Source organism: Callorhinus ursinus, unplaced genomic scaffold, assembly GCF_003265705.2.
Source record: "Callorhinus ursinus isolate GAN/ISIS: 27379988/994484 unplaced genomic scaffold, GSC_fseal_2.0 scaffold5, whole genome shotgun sequence".
NCBI classification, from domain to species: Eukaryota; Metazoa; Chordata; class Mammalia; order Carnivora; family Otariidae; genus Callorhinus; species Callorhinus ursinus.
The window spans coordinates 65,743,640-65,764,613 of record NW_027397067.1 but is presented as its reverse complement, the minus strand read 5'-3'; the positions used below and the strand labels follow the sequence as shown (position 1 = coordinate 65,764,613).

The following is a 20,974-nucleotide window of genomic DNA, read 5'->3' as shown; positions in this document are numbered from 1 at the left end:
GGTTGAACTGTTTTCAGAGATTTACTTGCCATGTGTGTTCTTTCTTTTTGAATTGCTCATTTATGCCATTTTTATCTTGCGATGCTCAGTGGTTTCACTATTAATTTACAAGAGTTCTCTCCAGATTAAGAGTATCAGTACTTTATTATATTTGTTGCAAAATGTTTCTAGTCTATCATTTACCTTCTACTTTTGTATATGGTGTTTTTCTTGTTTTACATGTAAAAATTTTAAGTTTTAGGCAGCAAATTTACCAACCTTTTTTCTTTTGTGGCCCCTTTCATTGTGATTTTATATGTAGAAAGTGATTTCCGATTGTAAGAAACAAACTGCTGGTTACCAGAAGGGGGGAGCACTTGGGGGGCACACGAAATAGGTAAAAGGTAATGATTAAGAGGTACAAATTTTCACTTATAAAAAAATAAGTCCTGGGATGTAATGCACAGCATAGGGAATACAGTCAGTGATACTCTGATAAGTCTGTATGCTGACAGATGGTGACTAGACTTATCGTGGGGACCATTTCATAATGACAAGAAAACATGGAATCACTACAATGAGCACCTGAAACTAACAGGATATTATATGTCAATTTTACTTCAACAGAAATACTAAATAAAAATCACTTGCACATTAAAAAAAGAAAGTGTCTTCTTTGATAGCTGAGACATATTATTCTGTTTTCTTAGAGTGGTTTAGCTTTATTTTTTACATTTAACTCATCTGGAATTGAATTGATCTTGGGTTAAGCTGTAAGATACAATTCTAACCATTTTTCTTGAAAGTTACCAATTATCTCATAGCACGTATTGTGTTATCTTTTCTCACTAATGTGTGAAATCATCTTTGTCATACATTAATTTTTTATATATACTAGGGCGTTTCTGGGTCATCTATTCTGTGCCTCTTATCTAGCTATTGGGACCCATATTTATGCCTCACTTAATTTATTTTCATAGAGTATGTTTTATGCAGCCACTGTGACAAACAGTATGGAAAAATAAATACAGCTACCACATGACTCCCCCCCCCAAAAAAAGAGTATGTTTTAATATCTGGTCGAGTGAATTCCTCCATATCACTCTTCTTTTGCAAAACATTTCTGGGTTCTTTTGATCACTTATTTACGTAAACCAATTCTCATAAATCAGAATCATCTGCAAAATAAAATCCTGTTAGAATTTTGATTGGAATTGCATTAAACAAATATTAATTTGGGAGTACAGGAACAATTTGCTTAATAGGAGTAGGGTATATTAAGAGAACGCAAACTGGGGAACTAGCCTTGTTGAGCGTCTAGATGCATGGGCTGTTACAGAGGGGCCCTTTCGTGGTGTGGTTAAAGGAGAAGGGAGCTGGGTTTTCAAACACGTATAGCTAGCTGACATCCAGGGAGAAGGGGAATGGCTTGGGTTTGGGAGTCCCACTGAAGAGAGCGGTCAAGGGCGGAAGTGAAGACTTATTTTTATGAGCAACTCTGTGGGACTCTGCCCACACCCACCTGCCTAGGGGCTCAGGTGACAAAGCTGAGCAGGACTCAGGGAGGGGCATTTCCCCTTGTGAACCCAGGACCCAGCCATTCTAAGGAGGAGCCCTGGAATTTCCATGCTGGGCAATGTCATCAGCAGTGGGCGAGGGCCCCTTAGGGCACTGGTGAGGAGAGGGCACGGGCGCAGCAGAGCAGAGGGGACCATGTCTTTTTGCTGAGCACACCCACATCGACATCTTCAGCCTCCGCATTCCTGCTCATCAGACTCTTATTCCCCCCTCCGCTATTCACTGCCTCCTCCAGAGTTTCTCATCTGTCAGTGGCTCTACCACTGCTCATTCTGGCCAAAAACCTCCTTGTGTCATCCCAATGAATCCATCAGCAATCCTGTGGACGCTGTCTTCAGAATAAATCTAGTACCAGACCACTTCGCACCACTTCCCTTTCTCCCTGCCTTGTCTCAGCTACCATCACCTCCTGCCTGGAATCCTGAGGCAGCCTCCCATGGGTCTCTTGCTTCCTGCCCCTCCAGAGCTGAGGGATGTTTTAAGATAAAAATCAGTTCATGTCACCTTTCTGCATGAAGCCTTTTCTCGGTGCCCTTATAACAGCCTGCAAACCCATGCTTCCTGATCCCTCTCGAGCATCCCACTCCGGCTGCTGGAACAGGTGCATTCTTTCCATCTCAGGGCCTCTGCTGGAACGTCCCAGCCCAGAGCCCCTCAGTGCTCATGGCTCCTTTTGAAAGTCATCCTGCCACAGAGAGGCCTTTCCCGACCGCCACCCCACCGAAATTATGGTGATGCCTCCCCCCATCATTCTATTTCCTTACGCGCCTTTGCTTTCTTCCTAGCACTTTCCAATATTTAAGATTTACTCATACATTTTGTGGTTAAAGGAGGGAGGGGACAGTATTTGCCTACTCATTGATTTCTTCCGTTAGAACTGTGCTTTCAATACGCCAGCCACTAGCCACATGCGGTTCTTTGAATTTAAATTAATGAAAATAAAATTAAAAATCAGTTCCTTAGCCACACTGGCCACTTTTCAAGTGCTCAGTAGCCACGTGTGGCTGGTGGCTGTTGTATTAAACAGCGCAGGCTGTTTCTATCCTTGAGGGATCTTCTACTAGACAGTGCTATTTTAGAATATAAACTCCACAAATGCAGAAACTTTTCACTGTGGTTTCCCCAGAGCCTAGAACCATACCTGGCTCATAGTATGCCTTCTATAAATGTTGGCTGAAAAATTAACTGCAGGACGGCTACCTCGTGGGAACTGTAGCTGATGTGGGGTGAGGAGGCATAGCAAAATCTCTGTACTGTGTATGCACATGTGTGTGCACCCTTACGTGTGTGCACCTGCGTGTGTGTGTGTGTTGGGGTTCATATGAGTGGAGGAACTCTGTAAGGGGAAGGGGGTCCTAAAGTTCCATAGAGGGTGCTATTGACACAGCGGAAGGTGGCTAAATTTGCACACACTAGCCAAGAGACTTGGGCATTTGAAATACAATTTTTTAAGAAATGCTTTTTAAATTTATTTGAGAGAGAGAGAGAGAGAGAGAGAGAGCATGAGAGGGAGACACAGGCTCCCGATGAGCAGAGAGCCCGACGAGGGACTCAGTCTCAGGACCCCAAGATCATGACCTGAGCCGAAGACAGAGGCTCCACAGACTTGAGCCCCCCAGGTGCCCTGAAATGCAATTTTTAAGAGAGGGAGCAAAAGGAGACTTTTGTCCTGCAGAACAAAGAAATCGGGCAGGAATGGGCACAGGGGAGAAGAGATTTTTCTAACTGAAACTCCCCACAATACGTAGGATGATTTAAATCTGTTGACAAATGAGGCCCAGAAGTGAACCAAATTGTGGTAAAACATCCCAGAACTTCTCAATGTTCCGAAAACTGCATTTCAGAATAAACAGTATCTTCTAATACTCATTGGGCAACCAGGAGTCCAAACTGCAGCAGATCACAAAGAAGGAAAGATGAAGGAAGAAAAGCGAGGAGCGGAGGCAGGGCTCGGAGCACACCGAGCCTTTGAAGAATCCATCTCTTGGGGTCCCCGCGATGGAGCTGCCAGAACCACTGCCCTCGATTAGGTGCATCCTTTCCATCTCAGGGCCAAGAATAATCCTGGCACGACGAGGGGGTGAGTGTCTACAGAAGAGCAGCACATGGGGCCTGTGAGCCATGGCGAGGTCGGGACCAGCGCCGTGAAGCCTGGTCCTCGCGGGCATGGAGGCTACGTGTCGCCAGCCATCTTCAGATTCAGATATATACCGGGCAGAATCGGCAAAAGTAAACAAATGAAGGAAGGAAGGAGTGAATGAATGAATGAATGAGTGAATGAAATGCATGTTAAAACTCCCATGCAGCCCCTTGCATGTGGGGAGGCGGGGGGGCGAGTATCCCAGCAGACTCGCCCTGCATGGCCCGTCTCACCCTGTCCAGCTTCCCATGGATCTGACCCGGGCGCAGGCACATTCTGTGCCAACCTGCAAACACCCCACTCACGGGCAGCACTCAGTTGTTTGCTGGCTGCCCCAGCCACGGTGCCAAGGGCCCGGCAGTGGGAAGCCTCAGAAGCAATCCCTGCCTTGGGGTGGGGGGTGCCTGAGTAGGTTACCACCAAGCACATTTGTGATGAAGATCCTGGGGCCCCGAAGGAGAGGAGAGGTCAGAAATCTCCTTCCTTCCTGACTACTCTGTACAGCACGTCCGTCTTTCCAGCCGTTCCAGCCCTCACAGCACCATGGAGACAGAGCGCGACAAGTTCATGGTTCCTAGAAAGGGAGCCCAAGCACCAAACACAGACCCTTGCCTTCTCTGCATGTTTCTGACATGCACTCAGTTCTCCTTGTATCCACCGCGGCATTTATCACGTACCACAAAGAAACCCAATGAGGAATGAGCAATGACAAGACCTCGGAATAAATAATACATAATGAAAACGGCCAGCCTCTATAGACCATTACAAAGAAGGCCTTCCTTCACCGGCAGGTGCTTCCTCCATCCTCACCCTCCGTGTTGCGGATGGAATGCAATTCCATCAGGCCCCTGTGTGTGGCGTTTGGGTGTGGGCTGGGCCCTGTGGGTGTGGGGGCAGGAGGATGAAGAGAGCCGTGCTCTTGCCCTCCAGAAGCTCATAGCTGGAGTACCAGTCAGCCAGGGCTGCCGTACGTAACAAATACCCCAGACCCCAGAGCAGGAGGCTTCAACAACGGGAATATTTCTTTCACAGTTGTGGGGGCTTCAAATCCAAGACTGAAGTGTCTGCAGGGTTGGTTTCTCCCGAAGCCTCTCTCCTTGGCAAGTGGATGGCCCCCTTCCCACTGCGTCCTCACACGTCCTTCCTTCTGCATGTGTCTACCTCCTGATCTCCCCAGAAGGACACCGGTCATACTGGACTAGGGCTCACCCCAAGGCCTTCCTCACCTTTTTGTTTTATTTTTTTAAGATTTTATTTATTTATTTGAGCGAGAGAGAGCACAAGTGGGGGTGGGGGTGGGGGTGAGGGGCAGTCAGGGAGAAGCAGGCTGCCCGCTGAGAAGGAGGCCGATGTGGGGCTCGATCCCAGGACCCTGAGATCATGACCTGAGCCGAAGGCAGACGTTTAACCTCTGGGCCACCCAGGTGCCCCTCTCCTCACCTCTTTAAAAACCCTATCTGCAAATCCAGTCCCACTCTCAGGGGTAGGACTGTAACACATGAATTTGGTGGGGTGGGGTGGGGTGGGCGGGGGGGTTGGGGGGAGACCCGATTCAGCCCATAACAGCCAGGCAGGGCAGTGCCACCCGAACACACTCCACGGTACGAAAGTGATCTGTTCATGTAGTCAACCAATACTGAGCACGGGGAGGGCAGATGCACCCAGCGTACAGGAGAGAACCGTCGGGAATCTCCGCTCTGGCGGAGCTCCCGTTCATGGGCATAAACAGGCAGAAGCCCGACAGCTGATAAGCACCATGGAGAAGAGTCAAGCAGTGACGAGACAGGGTGCAGAGTGGGGCGACCTGTGACTCTAAGCAGGAAGCTCAGGGACTCCTTCCCCGAGCAGGCCGTCAGGGGACCGTCCGGACGCTGCGCAGACAAGGAGAACGAGTTGCTGAAACACAGAGCAGGCGGTGCCTCATTCCGTCGGACAGGGTGGGAGGAAGGCAAAAAGGCTTCTCAGAGGAGGTTATCTTCTTCCAGGAATAAAACGACCATGATTCTGATTCACCGAAACTCTCCTCACTATGTGGAGGAGTCCTCACGACAGCTCTGCCAGGCAGTTGTTACAAGCCTCAATGTACGGAAGAGCGGACCCAGGCCAGAGGGGCCGAGTGCCTTGCCCAAGGTCACGCGGCAAGTTCATGGCAGGGCTAGGATTTGAACAAAGTCAGTCCAGGCTGAACCCCATGCTCTTGGCACACGACGCAGCCTCCGCTGGTTGAGCAGGGCTCCAAGGGTGGAGTAGGGTCCTGGCGTAGAGAGAAAGGGGAGGGGGACCCCAACCAGAGGGACAAACTCCCAGGCAGAGGAGGCAGCCCACGAGCAAGGACATTGGTGAGGAATGACGGGACTGAGGTCAAAGGGCAGGCCGTGAGGCTGGAAGCTGGGACGAGGCTGGCTGGTCAGCTTGGGCCTCGACTGTGAAGGGCCTTGAGGGCCACGGTAAGGAGCTGCCATTTCCTTCCGCCGGCAACAGAGTCACGGGAGCGGCAGGCTCTTGGAGATGCGTTTGTCGTGGCGGGGCTGGCAGGAAGGGAAGATGGGAACCCCCAAACCAAGCAGATGAGCACTAATCTGAATTAACCCCAAATTAAACAGCGAGGGCGCAGGCGGTCAGAGACACTCCTCCGTCCATCCTGACGTTTGTTCGCTAAGCACACGTTGAGGGCTCTTCGCTTTTCCTCTGGAACTATCTCCCATTCAGTCTGGACCTCCTTCCCCATGGCTGGATGATTCGGGTCTGAACGTGATAAAACCGATCCTCCCTCGCTCGTTTTCCCAATAACAATGATGGCTAACATTCACGAAGTCTTGGTATATGTCAAGTGTTAAGTGTTTCACTTTTCAAAGACCCTCTGTAGACACAGAAGCTCAGAGAGGTGAAGGAGCTTGGCCTGGAGCAGCAGAGCTGGGACACAAGCTTTACGGGGATCTTGTTCAAATACAGGTCCTGACTCAGGAAGTCTAGGGTGGGACTGAGATTCTGCCAGCCCCCAGGGGAGGGTGGCGCTGCAGAGGTGAGCCGCACGTGGAGCAACAAGGCTCTGGAAGCCTCCTCAAGGACGCACTTCCCCACGGTCATCCCTCCTCCCCCCTCCTTGCCAGAGACAGGGTGGTAGCATTTCCTGACCTCTCCCTACAAGTAGCCTGTGGCCCTCAGGGGAAGTAAAAATGGGTCAAACCATCAGACCAGCCTCTGCAAACTCTGTCGCAAGGTGGCTGACACACAGCCTGGCTGTCAGATGTGAGAAATGTCCAGGCTCCTGATCTCCCCAGGAAGGCATGTGGGGGGCAGGTGAGAGTCAGACCACAGAGAGCCCTGTGGCTGGGGGTCTCCAGCCCGAGGCAGAGCAGAGGTCAGAGCCAGCTGAGGAGCCCGTGCCCCTCGGGCCTCCCAGGCTGACGTCACCCCCCCCCCCACACACCCCGGGAGCACATGGGCCACTCTCAAGGAATCGGACCTCCGGGCTTCGGTGGGGACGCCACTTCTCATTTCAGGGCTTTTCACTGGGGCTGTCAGAGGAAATAACAGGGCTGTCCCTGGGCCTTCAGAGGAAGCATCTTGTCAAGACATCAAAGCCAAAGAAGATGCTTTTAGCTTTGCTGGGTCTTCTGACAGAGCTGTTAACAGATTTTGCCTCAGTTCATAAGGGTAGACCGTGTGTGTGTGTGTGTGTATGCGCGCGCGTGTGTGTGTATGCGCGCGCGTGTGTGATTGTTCCTCTGTGGTCTAAAGTCACAACACCTCCCCACCCCTCCACTGCCCCAGAAGAAGGGATTCGGAAGGGTCCGTGCCCTGTGGTGGTGATGGGGGGCAGGTGGGGCAGAGAGAGGAACTGGATGCGGGGTCTTGGGCTTTGCTCTGCGTGCCTGACTGCCCAGCGCGCTCCTCATCTGTCTCCATCCTTGCTCCATTTCTCTCATCTGTTAAGTGGGAATTGCCTTTGAAATGTCACTGGTGACCCTGAGTTAGTTCTTGAGTTTTACTGATTTCTCCCCAGCATACTTAAATCTAAACTTGAATTTTGGGGGGGGGTGGGTGGGCCCTACAACATGGCTCCCAAACCATCAGATACTACCTGGCGTGCTTTGCAAAATTCCCCTTCCTGAGCCCCCCCCCCGCCCCGGACCACCCCACCGCCGCCGTGCAGACTTATTAAATCCAAACTCGCAGAAGCAGGCGGAGGAATCTTTACTTCTCACAGCCTCGGGGCGGGCGGGGGGGGCAGCCGCGGTGGCTGACATGCCTCTGCTAACTCAGAAGCCGGCGGGTGGGGGCCAGCTCCACGCTCTGAAGACGGGAGATGCTTCTCACCGCACTCCGGGTCGGTCTGGAGTAGAACAGCGTGCCCCCGAGGGCAGTGACAATTCCGAGGACAGTGCAGAAGTGAGGAAAGAACTGTTATGTCAAACAGCGATGCTGGAAAAGAAGGAACGGAATGACGAGTGCTCGGTAACGTCGGGTGAGACCGCTTTAGACACAACAGTCCACAGCAGCAGAGCTGGTGGCTGGGGGCAGGGAACCCCCTTTTTTTTTTTAAGATTTTATTTTATTTTAGAAAGACAGAGAGGGAGAGGGACATTGGGGGAAGGGGCAGAGGGAGAGAATCTCAAGCAGACTCCGTGCTGAGCACAGAGCCCAGCGCGGGGCTCAGTCTCACGACCCTGAGATCATGACCTGAGCTGAAATCAAGGGTCGGACGCTCAACTGACTGAGCCCCCCAGCGGCCCTGGAGGTGAACTTTAAGTTGCTACTTCTTGTGTTTTTATGGCTCAGTTGCTCAGCTGGACAAATTTTTTTTTTTTTTTTTAAAGAAAAGGAGTTTGCTGATATGGTTAAGCATGGGCAGGATGGTGTAACAAGAAGCTGTTTCCATGCATAATCTCTGTCATCCCCATGACACCAGCATGTGGCCATGATGCCCATTTCACAGATGAGGAAACAGGCCCGGAGAGGTAACCGGCTTGCTGGAGTTCTGGTTCCACACCCACCGCGTGGCCCCTGGAACACACAGCTGTTCACCGTGAACCATTCCATTTCCTGACACTGAGTCTATAAATTAGATTTCTCACAAATTCTGAGTGGCTTTCTCCCTCTGGGAGCGTTCAAAGGAGTAAGGTTTTAATTGAATTGTAACGTCTTTTTCCACTCGTTACTTTGAGATGCTGTCTTATTAGGTAGAAGAAAGCTTGCACGGCGTCCTCTAGCCAAGCCAGTTCCAGAGGATGAAATGAACTTTGTGGCAGCCCCACGCAGCCTCCCTGCCCCCACTAACGTCACCATGCATTCAGGCAACACAGGGCTCTGAGTGGGGGCTGTTCTCCTGCTAGCAGTGGGGTAGGAGTGGTGACCCAAGCCGGGGGTTGGGGGGGGGAGCGGTGGGCAAAGAAAGCCAGCTATGCCTGGGCCTATGTGAGCCCGGAGCCCAGAATGTACTCGTTTACTCAGAAACAACAGATTCCACAGCTCGTTCTCTGGGTGGGGACCTGGCCTCCCGGGGCCTTTCTCCCCCTCAGTACTGGTCACTAGGGCCCACCTGGATCGTGGAAAGGGACACGGGCTGGAACCAGCTCTCCCCTGGTTTCAATCCCGGTTCTGCCACTTACTAATGGAGGTGTCCCTCCTTCTCTGGCCACAGCCAAGACACCCACCTCACAGGCCGCAAAGCCACACGCAGCCTGGAGTACTCCAAATGCAGAGCACTATTCGCCAGGCCAGCCTCAGTTTTCACATCTATAAAACGGGGGGATTCTCCACCTGCAGGACTGGGCTGAATGCGAACCTTTAACACTGGCCTGTTCTGGTTCTCCAAATAGGTGACCAAATGGTGGCAAAGTGAGGTTAAGCAGTCCGGTTACAGTTTGTTCTGCCTTCCCCCCACCTCCCCGCTGTCTGCCCTCCAACACCCGACCTTAATCCCCACATCCCCGTCTCAGCTGCCAACCCCTGGGGATGGTGCTGTGCACTCACACTAGCTCGGCTCATCCGAGTCGTGCCGTTCTGAGATCCTCTTACTCATGTTTTGTTCATGCCCATAGAAATTTCTATGGCAACTGTGCCAATGTTTTTAATTTTCCTAACTTTGCCTGTCTATTTTAGATTTTGCCTTCTATCTTGTGAGACGATCAAGTCACAAGACAAAGGTCGCCTGTTTCCCCATTCTCCACACTTACCTCTTTTCTCTCCACCTCGGAGGAGGTAGCAGGTCCCCTCCCCCAACAGGGCTAACTCCTCCACCTGCAGGGCCTAGCCCAGCACTCATCGGGGCGCACCCTCTCCTTTCCCCAAATCCCCCTCCCTCTGGGTTAGGAACACCTCAGTTTCCCATTTCCCTAAAAGAGTAAACAAAGCAAAACAAAAGTGAAAAGCAACACCCAACTTCCCAAAGCTGCTCAATTCTGTCCTGGTTGACACATTTTTTTTTTTTTTTTTAGATTTTATTTATTTACTTGAGAGAGAGAGAGAGAAGCATGCGTGTGCCCAAGTGTGAGAAGGGAGAGGGAGAGAATCTCAGGGAGACTCCATGCTGAGCTTGAGCCCAACACAGGGCTGGGAGGCCCACACGGGGCACAGAGCCCAATGTGGGGTGTGGAGCCCAATGCCGGCCTCGATCTCATGATCCTGAGCTGAAATCAGGAGTCAGATGCTCAACCAGCTGAACCCCCCCAGGGGCCCCCCCACAGTATTGTACCGGCTTTCTATGTCAGAGGTTAGGAGCTCAGGCCCCGAGGGAAGGAGACCTGCTTTCTACATCTGCTTCTTGTCCCTGAGTGACATGTTACGTCAATTTACTAAAGCCTCAGCCTTTCTGTTTGTAATGTGGGCATGAAAATGGTCAAAGGGTTGCCGAGAGTATCCAGTGAGCTATCTGGGCACTACGTTTGTCTCTGGGTCCCTGACGTGATGGGCTCTGAGCTTGCAACACAGGGTACTGTTGTTGAGACTAGGCCACCATCAAACGTCTCAAAGGAAGTTGGAGATGACAGTGGCTCACCTCTTCATATTGCCCTGTTCACCCGTCACCCTGGCGTGTTCTGTCCTCCCTGCTCTGCTGGTGCTTTTCTCTCAAACTGCCAAATCTGTCCCCCCTCCCTGACTCCGTGGAGCAAACTGCCTTCCCCCCAGTTCCTCCATCCCAAAGCTCTACACTCGTCCTTGCAGAGAGCTAGCTCCCAAACAGCCTTTCCAGCCCCGGCCCCTCTCAGCACAGCCCCAGCCCTCCCGCTCCGACTGCTGGCTGACAGTGAAGCTGGACTGTGTGCACAAAGCCTGGAGCGGCCATTCTCCACTGAAACCTGATTTTTTTTTTTTTTTTTTAAAACAAGGCCAAGATGGTTCATGAAAACCAAGGAAAATAATACATAAATTAAAAAGCCACATGAGGGGCGCCGGGGTGGCTCAGTCAGTTCAAGTGTCTGACTTGTGATTTCAGCTCAGGTCATGATCTCAGGGTCGTGAGACTCAGTCCCAGGTAGGGCTCTGCACTCAGCGGGGAGTCTGCTTCTCTGCCTCTGCCCCTCCCCCTGCTGCCTCTCTCTCTCCAAAAAAAAAAAAAATCTTAAAACAAACAAACAAACAAATAAACAAAAAACCCAGATGGTCCTTTCCTGATCAGTTGGAAAACAGACTCTACTCAGTTACCCCACCTGGACGGTATCTGAAGGGGAAATTCGGGAGAGGCTGGGAGGGATGGCCTTCGAGGGTCTTCCAAGTGTGTATTCTGTGCATCTGTGGCCATCGCTGGGAGTCTCACGGGCACCCCAAATTTAACACTTCTAGAACCATGTGGATCCCTTGCCTCCCACACCTGATCTTTCTGCAATGCTCCTTACTCCACATAAAAGTCCCATAATCTTCTCAGTCATTCAGACCGGAAACCTGGATTCCCCCACCCCACAATTTATTAAGCACCACCTCTTCCTGACTCTGCTGTCACCAGGCCTCCCAAACGCCCATCCCTCAGTGCTAGGTCAAGTTCTCCGCATGCCCTCCCTCCCTCAGCAGCTGTGTCTTGGCCTGGCCTCTGGGCTTCTCCTGCTGGTGGCCGGCCCCTCCTGTCCAACAGGCTTTCCCGCTTCCTCTGGCAGTGGCAGATCAGCTCTTTGCAGAGAAAGGGCCCTGCCCACTCTTGGTCCACGTGGGACCTCGGGTGGTGGGCACATGGCTTGGTTCTGAGCACTCAGACCGTCGTGTTCTCCAGCAGTGACGCGTGACTCAGGAATGGGCTTGTGATCCGAGCTGAGCAGTCAGAACCAGTGCGGTTCCCTCTGCCGGTTCTTTCAGAACCACTGGGGGGGGGGGGGGGGGGAATGCGCTCCTTCGCGGTGGAGTTACGGAACCGACTGGATGTAAGCGCAGGATTGCTAGCGGCCTTCTTGCCACCGGAGGGGGAGCATGCCTGAGAGCGGAGCTGAACGCTGAGCTGAGAGATGCAGACAGCGAGTCCTGAAAACAGCCCGCCGAATGCCAACATACTTCTGTCAAGTTGACGGGGTTTTCTGTCACCTGTAATTGAAAACATCTCGACAGACAGAGTTTCAGGCCAACCTCCTCACTGCCACCGTTCCTTTCTAAGACAGCAATTCTCAGCCTTTTCCTGCCATGATAGACAGGCTAGGTGACATGCCCATTTGGAACATTCTCTCATTCTGGTTGTGATGGCTATTATTCCACACCATTCCCTCTCACTTAAGAAAGAATCTCAGGATGTGAGCGGGAGGGACATGCTTAGAGGGGCTTAGCCTTGCGTCCTTGCTAATCAAGGAAAGTCAGTCATTCACAAATGTTGATGCTTTGTTTCTAGAAACGCATTTCTTGCCACTACATACCTCACAACAGATACCACGACTGAACACCCTGTTTCTACACACGAATCTGACCACAGCATCCTTGTCTTGAAAACCTCCCGAGGAGCAGTGGGAGCTGGTGGTGAGGGGTGCTTTTCACCAGCACCCAATTCCATCTGGACACCCCATTCCCATCCTCAAACATTCCTGGTATTTTAAAAGGGAAACATAGCAGAGGACCTATTTTTTAGAAATAGAAACATGGGCCTTGGAAAAGAGAACACAACTCCTACATTTGTTCATTTCATTCATTCATTCATTCACTCATGTCTACCATATCCCCGACAATCCCAGACATTGCTTTAGATACTCAGAAAATGAGACAAAAGAGTCCTGCTCTCAAGGTGTCTCTGATCAAGATCGGAGGGGGAGACAGAAGATAAATGGAAAACAACTTATAGATTGTGCTGAGTGCTCTGCAGAGAGTTTTGAAAAATGATGTGTTGGGGACTGAACAGCCCCGTCAGTGAGATAATCAGGGGACGCCTCTTCGAGGAGCTGAGCCCTGGGCCTAGGACTCTCTCTACTGAGAACGAACGGCCTTGACCCAATAGTGTGAATCAGTGACAACAGAGGAGCAGACTCACTGACCGTTGGGGACATTCTGTGTTCGTTGCAAAGGAATTTTCAAGTGATTCAGTTATTATTTAAAAATTCTATTCTCCCCAATGATACTTTTTTGAAAGGCTTTCAAAAGGTTCATTGAAAAGTACAACTTTTCACTCATCCACATGAAAACAAAACTCTTCAATGGTTTTATAATGGAAGAAAGTTCTTTTCCTTACTTAGGACAATTGAGGAATAGTTGGACATGAGATAAGTTGAGAGCTCCAAACAGCTCTGAAAAAGTTTTGGAGGAGGGGTGGTGTCATCTGGGAGTCTAGGTAAAAGATTAGAAAAAAATTTTAATCTCTAGGAATTGTTTTTATAAAGTGGATTAAAACCCGAAACTATAGCATACAGTTTTTTTTTTTTTAAGTAGTTAAAAGGAAGCATTGTCTTGATGGTTTACAAATAAAGACTTTGCACCCAAATACCATACTCTGCCCTTTTTTTAGAGAGAGAGAGAGAGAGAGAGAGAGCAAGCAGGGGTGGGGAGGGGAAGAGGGAGCGAGAGAATCTTAAACAGGCTCCATGCTAAGCATGGAGCCTGACATGGGGCTTGATCTCACAACCCTGTGATCATGACCTGGGCTGAAATCAAGAGTTAGATGCTTAACCGACTGAGCCACCCAGGCACCCCTCCCCCCACACTCTGCTTTTAATGAAAGAAGGTAAAGACTAAAGACCAGAATCAAGAAAGTCCACAGGGCGTCAAAGTTGGAAGGTTCTCAGAGGTGACCTAAGCTTGTCCATGAGGTAAGGCGAACCAGGAAATGTGGGGAGGGACAGTATGCAAGTGTGGACAGAGGACACAGAATCTTGTCCTTCACCATCATTATAAGACTTCAAGTGGCCTCTCTCCCGGGGCAGGTGGGTGAAGTGTCTCTCAAAGGCCATTGTGTTGGGGCGATGGGTTCTGTCGGGCGGCTGTCTGTCCTCAGCATCACGGTGGGGTCAAGGAGTTTTGAGCTGAGAAGCCAGTAAAGCAGAGTGAGTCAGTCCACTGGCTTTGGAATTAGAACAGACTGGGGTTTGAAGGGAGGCCCCACCCAACTCTTACCAGTTATATGACATTGGCAAGATATTTCACAAGATCTGGTTACTTTATCTATAAATCTGGAGCTATGCCTACCTCGTAGGTTGTTAGGATGCCATAAACAGTGTAATGCTTATAAAGACCCCATCGTGACGCCAGGTCCCTGTAAATGCTCAAAAAATGGTAGCAATGTCGATGATGAAGTGATGTATTATAAACCAGAAATTACTATGGTAGAAAGAGTATATCAAAGGCAAGGCGAATCTGATCCCCTGGAGGAGCTCACGGGAGTTCCGATACAAGCCAGGACAATCGGGAAATTGTTTTTGTGTTGGCCTGGGTTTCGTATCACAAATCAGTCACACTGTACCATCTTATTTCATCCCTTTCTCTGAGCAATGCTCTTGTAAAAAAGAAAAAAAAAGCAACAAGATTAAGACACATGTTGAAACAAAGTGGCTCCATTATTACTGCAGTTAATTCTTGGTGCTATCACCCTCTCCAAGGCAAAGTGTCCTTTTGTCTGGGTAGAAAGAATCCTAACAGCCGCCACCACCACATACCGGCACACCCCCCCACACCCCGCAAACATGGCAAAGCAAGGCTGGCAGCCGAGGGATGGGTTTCTGAAAGCAGAAAAAAAAAAAAAATCTTGCTGAGACAGAAAGAAACAGGAATCAATTTTGGTCTTACGCGTCACATACACAAATAAATAAGGTGCTATCAAATGTTTAAGATGGGCCTGCTCTGATTTACAATCCATCAAATGCTGCTATCAAAACATTTAGAGAGGCCGTGAGACCACAGGGATTCATCATATTGACAATTCTCGGTGTAACCTTTTCATTTCCCTCCTTGTGGCTGAGGCGTGCACACCCCATCTTCCTGGAGCTGGGACGTGAGCGAGATTTCTCTGTTCCCCAGGCATGGATCAGGGCGAGACGGGGCTTTTCAGTAGTCCCTCCGATTCTTCTCTCAGATCCCTCTCCCCATCCTGTGCCCCACCCCTGTCTCCAGCCCCTCAGCTATTCCTTTGCATCCCCAAACCCACAGCTTTCTCTTGAACCTCTTTCATCTCTACCTCGAAGAGATGTCCCTTCATCTCAAAGCCTGGGATGAAGGCTGGAGATTTACTCTTGCTCTCTGATAGAACGTCCTCCACAAAGCCATTCATCCGAGCCAGTCTCATCCCAGACAAAAACCACATGGTTTTAAACTGCATCCAGGGGCTATGGTTCTGCGTCTCTTGGCACAGGACTCAGGGTGTAGGAGGTTGGATCATGGCCCACAAAGATATCCAGGTCCCAATCTCTGGAACCTGCGAATGGGACCCAATATGGCAAAAGGGACTTAGATGATGTGATTCGGTGAAAGACCTCGGGATGGAGAGATAATCCTGGGTTATCCAGGTGGGCCTTAACAGGATCACAAAGGTCTCTATAAGGGGAGGTGGGGGGGTTGTGGCTACAGATGAGAAGGTGATCGAGGGTGCAAGCAGAGACGGGCAGACATGCTTTGAAGGTGGATGGAGGAGCCACAAGCCAAGGAATGCAGGCGGCCACTGGAAGCCAGGGAAGGAAAAGAAGTGGATCGTTCTCCAGTGCCCCCAGGGGAAACTGGCCCTGCCCACATCTTGGCTTTAGCTCCAGGAATCTGATGTTTGACTTCTGACCTCCAGAACTGTACGGGCATTTGTGTCTTGAGCTGCTCGGTCTGTTACCGCAGCTGCGGGACCCTAGCACAGGGCAAGGGGACCCAGGGATGCAGCCTGTGATCTTCCTTGCACTCCACACCACCTGTCAGGTGAGCTCCTCCCTGTTCCCGGGCAGAAGCCAGAGGCCCCAGTCTGCTGGCCCTGGAGAAGCTGGGTTGCTGTCGCTTGGGAATGAGCAATGAGCTGGAACCCCTGCCCTGCTGGGCTCTGACCTGCAAGGCCGGCACCGGCTGCCTCCAGTGTCCCTAAGATCGCCACAGCTGGGATGATGACCTCTGCCTTGCATTCTGAACTGACAGCCTTCAGAGAGACACGTGTGAGCACGCACATACATGCCCCAGCTTGGCCTGCCCACGCCACCTCCCAGGCGGGTTCACGCTTCGCCGGCCTCTCCCATTTCCCACCACCACCACCCCCCTACGGATCCCACCACCATCTCTCGTGGGGCCCCTGCAATCACTTCCTGCCTCCCCATTCCTGCCTGGTCTTCAGCTTCCCATTCTTGGCCCCTCCTCCAAGTCATTAATCTTCCTGAAAGACCTTTTAAAATTATAAATCACATTAGCTTAAATATCCTGAGGCTCAGACTACACCCCAGAGGGTTTACATCAGAATCTTGTGGGGGGGGGAGGGACTAGGCGTTAGTCTGTTCTCAAGTGCCCCAGTGACGTCAACAGGACCACCCGAAGACGCCTGGGGCCACAGCGAGCAGCGAAGGGGCGCACCCCCGTCTTTAGAACTTGCTTTGAGCCTTGCCAGAGTTGAACTGTCTTTAAGGTGACCTGATCCACATTTGCTTCTTGCTTCCCAGGGCCATGGTGAAGATCAGATGAGCTGATGGGGACAAGATGCCTGCCTGCCTTCTCCCCTTCCCCACCCCTTCCTCCTCTTCTCTCCCCTTTCCTTTCTTCCTGCTTTTAAAGGTCATCTAAGGGATGAATGTCCTGGAGTAAGTCACTCAACGGTGGCAGGCTCCTCTCTGGGCCCAGGGCCCACAGCATGAACTCCAGCTTCTTTCACAAGGCCAGCAGCTACGGTTCCTGCACAGATCCCCAGGGCTCCCCCGGGGGTGCAGGCCTGGGGCACCTTGCGTGGCTGTGCTCCATCGTCACTGAACGGTGTTGGTCAGGCAAGGCCAAACCCAATGTTCCCGGACAATTATGGAGCACAGATTGCAAACCTGAACCTGGTCTTGTCTAGTCCTGCTCATTTTACAAGTGAGCACACTGAGGCGGAGAGATGTGTCATGGCGGAGAGACATGTCATGGTCCACGCGAAGAACCACGTGGCCTCTGGCAGCCCAGAGACAAGGCATGCCCGACCTGGACCCGAAACAGGCCTCTCTGACCAGGGAGGGTTCCCGTGATAACCCCAAGGACCAGCTCTGGGCTGAAGGGCAAAGGTTCCCGTTGACCATGCTGATGGGGTGTCTTGGTGGAGGGACCAAGGCTGGAGGCTGCAGGCATGCTGGCCACCTACTCCCGCTCCCTCTTCCAACGTGTGGGCCTGGCAGGGTTCCCAGTCTCCCCTCTGTCCACATATTTGAGATGCAGGGGGAAAAGCAGGAAGGGAGGGTCCGTTTGGGGGTCACCTTTAACTCGGGGCAAAATTCTTACCAAGTCAGTCTGGTATGGGAGGACTCTAGAAAAGTATGTTTTTTTTTTTTTTTTTAAACAACTTAAACTCGGGAAAGAACGGGTCAAGTTTCCTGCTCTTCCAGAATTCCCCATTCCCGTTTTCTAAGCAATTCTGCAAATTGCTGCTCTTTGGGAGAAAATCACTGGTCTACGTGTTCCTTCTTGCCAGTGGTCCTCCCCGCCCCCTCCACACCGATAATAATAACAGCAGTGATAATACAAGAGTAGGAAGCACCCCTCAGGTCGTGATTGCGCATTACAGTCCACAGAGCTCGTTTACGCACATCATCCCGTAGGAGCTCCTGCAGAGGCAGGGCAGGAAACAATACAGCCTCTTCTTTCCCAGGAGGCCACTGAGGCTGAGAACAGGTTCTCCTCAGTGATCCGATCTGGAACCTTCCTTTCACCAGCTCTCTGCTGTTGTGCCAACAGGAGACACGGCGCTGAGCCGGCCTGCTGAATGGGAGGAGGAACCCAAGCTGGACTCTCCCTTTGCCTTGCTGGTTTCCCTTTTTGGTGGAATGCAATATTAGTTCATTATAACCAACCACGTGGCATCCATAGCTTCCTGAGTAGTTAGATCTCTACTGGCCGCTGCTTACTCTATAGATCGGTGTGGGAAATGGGTGTAGAAGTGTGTTAGGGTATATTAGGACAGGAAACAAAAAAATACTTGGTGGATTTAGTGGATTTTTCTTCAGACATGACGGGCCTGTCATTGTGATTGCTTTGTCCTTTTCCAGAGGAATTTCTGACGGGCAGTCTTAATGTGCCAATGTGCTATGATCCCGGGTACGGGAGCTTGGCCAAAATATAAAGAAATGGAGGCTGAGGCTATGAAGGTGCAAAATCACATGAATAAGAAATGGGGTTCCTCCCTGGCTGACGGAATGGATCACAATGGGAAGGCATCAAGCTCTCTCCAAACACAAAGTCACCTTGGATACCCTCTCCTGTGCCATTTTTCATATGTGTGCCCAGGGTATGGTACATTAGCTCCTCTGAGTTTCTCTCTCCCTCAGTCCGAATCCAAGCTCTATCATTTGTTTGTAACATTCTAGATGCTTCCACACTAAAGCTATCGTCACACCTTGTCTGGGTTACTGACATGGAATGACTTTCCTTCCTTCCATGGTCTTATACCTTGTTGCCTGCTGCCAGGTAAACCTCCCTCCGTCTCGGATTTTACTCCAACTGTTAGGGTAGTAATGGCCAGCTGTGGCCCCCAATTATCTACTGAATCTCATCTGATGAGCTCTCGGGGTCTCCCAAGACATGACTCCAAGGCTCTTGCCAAAACTCACACACTCTTCTCCCGGAACCTCCTTCTACCCTAGCAGGCTCTTCGCATCGAGCCCCTGCCAAATATTTTTTAGTGACTTGTCAGCCAGGCCACTAGTCCGGGCACTAGGGAATGACCTAGCCATCCAGTTTCCCCTGAGAAGCCAATGTTCTCAAAAGCAAGGCTGTCTGACTCTTAACAACCCATTAGTTTGAAGTTCCTTTATTCACTTGGCAGATACTTGAGCACCCACTAACTGCCAGGTTCTATCCTGGGGGCTGGAAATGAGGGGGGCAAGGTAAGCTTACAGCTGGCCTCTGGAGTTTAAATCTACTAAAGGAGAAAGGAAATTACAGAAGCAGTGATAATGCAAGGGTACCGGGTACAATTTTAGGGGCAGTATGGGGTGTCAGGGGTGAGAGGAGAGAAAGCTGGGAGAGTCAAGGAGGATAGCCTCACTGGACTTTGTCCCCAGGATAACGGAAAGCCACTGAATGGGGAGGGGGAGAAGTGAGGGTTGTGTGCTGGGAAGTGACGTGCATTTTAGAAGGCACCATGTTAAATCCCCCTATGCCTGGCTCTTCCACAGCCTGCATTCAGCTCTCCTGATGCATCCCCATGAGTCTGACTCTAACGCAATGTGATTTTGATCAGCCAATGCCCCGGGTTTCCACTATTCACCTGCTCACTCTCTGTGTCATATGTCACTATGTCCCAGGCACTGTACTAGGTTGTGAGCCCACGAAAGCAAACAAAGGTAACATAATGCCCCCGAGGTGGGCTGAAGAATAGAGATATCCAGGTGCTAATCCCTGGAATCCGAGAAGGTTACCTTACATGGCTGGAAGGGCTGTGCAGATGTGATGGAGTTAAGGATGTTGAGATGGCGAGATAATCCTGGGTTATCCAGACAGGCCCTAAATGCAATCACCAGTGTCTTTGTGAGGGAGGAGGAGGGAGATGTGAGCCAACAGAGAGGAAGGCCATGTGACAGAAGCAGAGGGAAGCAGGCTCAGAGAGAAGATGCCAGATGCCGGCTTTGAAGGCAGAGGAAGGGGCCACGAGCCGAGGAATGCAAGGAGCACAGCTCCAGATGCTCAAAAAGACAGGAAACAGAGGGACCATGGGATTCTCTGGTCTTCCTGGGTCCCCACAACCCTGAAGCAGCTGGCCTGACAGAACCGTGGGGTGACCTTCTGAAGGTTCTCGGTCGCAGTAGCCACAGGAAACTCATAGAATTCCCGTCCTCACGGAGCTTACCGTCCTGTATAAGACATAGCATTTAATGAAGAAATCCTACCAATTAATAGCTAATGACAAGTTGACAGTAGCCGGACAGCCTGACTCTGTACAGGAAGAGGACTGTCCAGGGCAGGGACTCTCAACCTTGGCACCGGCCGGGGAGCTCTTCAATACCCCGACCCTCAGGCCATACCCCATGCCCATGAGGCCAGATTCCCTGGGGGTTGGATCCATCCAGGCATCGATATTTTTAAAAGGCCTTCCAGAGGACTCCAAAGTGCAGCCCTGTTTGAGAAGCACTGGTCTCAGGCCAGCCTCCTCCCAGGAGAGCAGAGTTGGGGAGCATGGGTATTGCTTCTATGGGGGACGCTCCAAGATGGGGGTTATTCCCACTCTGTTTCCCTGTTAGGTGTGGTCATATTCTGGGCTGTTCTCGCCCTTGAGCAGGCCTCAGAAAGTACAGTCTTTCCTATGTGCATCCTCCCCTCCATCCCACGTCGGTCGCCCCCATCAGGCCTTCCTCCTGTGTCACCTGTGCTGTTACGAGGGCCTTCCAATTATCTTCCACGCTCTGCCACTGGGCTTTCCCGGGGCCTTGTCCAAACCACTGCCCCTGTGATCTGCCTCAAAAACAGATCAAGGCACGCCTTCCTCTAAACCTCTCTTGCTCCCTACTGCTCCCCAAATGTTGTCTGAATTCCTCAGCATCACCTTCAAAGCCGGGCTGCCATTGCCTGGACCTCTGATCCACCCTGGCGTGTGCTCACTGTTTTAGGACCCGCCCTGCCCTCACCCACCTCCAGGCCTTGCCCACACTGTTCTGTCTGGAGTGGCCCTCTCTCCCCCAATCTTTCTATTGAAGGCCAACCTAGCCTGTCTTCAAAGTCTAGCTCAAATCCCTCCTCCCAGAA

At 51.1% G+C, this 20,974-nt stretch overlaps 1 protein-coding gene across 4 annotated transcripts in view; it reads right to left on the bottom strand.

The window, feature by feature from the left end:
• ZHX2 (zinc fingers and homeoboxes 2) overlaps positions 1-20,974 on the bottom strand; it is a 153,970-nt gene that overhangs the window by 15,537 nt on the left and 117,459 nt on the right. The gene's annotated exons all lie outside the window — the stretch shown is intronic.